Genomic DNA, 1945 nt, shown 5'->3' with positions numbered 1-1945 from the left:
ATACGACGGGCTTCTTTAACTTCCCGTCTACCAAATCCACACACAAGGCTTTGGTCGACCCGAGGCTATAGTAGAAGACGCTTGCCTAAGGTGCCATGCAGTGAGACTGAACCCGGAACCATGTGGTTGGTAAGCAAGCCACTGACCACACAGCCACTCCTGCGCCTATATCGAATATGCTGACGAACGGCAATGAAACCTTATCCTCTACTCACTGTCCGTCTCTTCTCTCTCTACCGCTTTGTCTTTTTCCGTCTGTCTGCGTGTGTGTGTACATTTCTGTCTGTCTCTATCCCTCTCTCTCTCTCTCTCTCTATCCCTCTCTCTCTCTCTCTCTCTCTCTCTATCCCTCTCTCTCTCTCTCTCTCTCTGTCTCTCTCGTTCTCTCCATCTCTACATTACTACGTATCAAATCTGTCGTTTCGAATCAGTGTTAATGGCTACAGTATTTCTGATAAATATTTTCTCCTGAAACCATCTCTTGGTAGTAGTCTCGATGGCTATTTTAGGCGGATGTGCATCTTCACCCATGTCTCCATTTGCTTATATAAGTTAATCAATCATTATATTATATATTTTAATCAATTTAACCAAAAGAGAGAAAAAATTCAAAAATAAATAAATAAATAAATAAAATCATGATTGCGATAAACTAATTATCTAATTAAAGATTTTTTTCAAAAATTCATATTGATGAAAATTCATTTTGTTCGCGGTTTTCTGATATTTTTGAAAGGGAAATCTGAAAACCGCTATGAAGCTTAGAAGCTCTCTTTATCCACAGAGAAGAAAAAATAGTTTTCCAATATCTTAAGATGTTCTCTCACCAAACAGAAGCCGGAATCTCTTTAAACCGCATCAATACAACATGGCTTCCAATACTGTAATCACGCTTTTATGATGGTGTTTTCCACTATCCAGTTAAACTGATATGATTAAATGGAGCATTAAACACATGTTGTTAATAGAAGCGCCTTGATACTAGTGTGAATACTTGACTGGTTATTAGCCCTGAAAGTTGGAGGAGATGTGAAGAAGTGGTTGAAAGCTTGAGAGCATTCGAGAGCAAAGAGAGGTGAAAGGAAACCAAAGAGCAAAAGGGAGGAAAGGCAAACACGAAGGTGAAGATTAAACACAATTATAAAATAAAGTAAAAAAGAAAAAGAAGTAGAAAAGAAAGTTTTATGGAAATGAACAAAGATAATGATAATTGGGGGTGAATAGGAGGTGAATGTTGTTAAAGTGAAATAAAAGCGAGAATAAGAGCCAGGTGTGTGTGTGTGTGTGTGTGGCGGGGATGTTGTTGGAACTTTAATATCAAGAAACAAATTTTAGAAATGTGCTTCTTTACCTCGTTTTCTGTCATCAGGAAGAAAGGTGGAAGACTAAGGAGCTTCTGTTTCGTATCCTATAAGCGACGCCTTGTTTTGTCCGTCTGTTCCGAAGGTTTTCTACCGTGAATTTTGCAGACAACCTACCTCTAAGTAGAAAAGACAAGCTGGCAAATGCCGACCAACATGCTTAGTGGCATTTCGTGTACTAAAGAGACATGTACACCCTTTTTTATACGTGGATGTATATCCACTCACAGACCTACATGTATGCGTATCTTACAAACACTTGCAATTACCGTGACTTTCATACAAAAAGAAAAAGATTTCCATCTTTCTTAGAGACAAGTTTCATTCATGCGAAGAACTTAAATCTCACACACATATATATGCATAGGTACGTACTATACGTTTACGTATATATACACACAAGTATACATTTACGTGTAGCTATATATAATTCACATGCAAATATCTATTACTATGCGTATATGCAATACCCCATTTAATACATACATTATACATACATAGATTCATAGATACATAGATACATACATACATTCTTACACACACACACACACACACACACACACACACACACACACACACACACA

Source organism: Octopus bimaculoides, chromosome 8 (assembly GCF_001194135.2).
Source record: "Octopus bimaculoides isolate UCB-OBI-ISO-001 chromosome 8, ASM119413v2, whole genome shotgun sequence".
In the NCBI taxonomy this organism is placed as follows: Eukaryota; Metazoa; Mollusca; class Cephalopoda; order Octopoda; family Octopodidae; genus Octopus; species Octopus bimaculoides.
Note: the sequence above shows the minus strand (reverse complement) of the source record.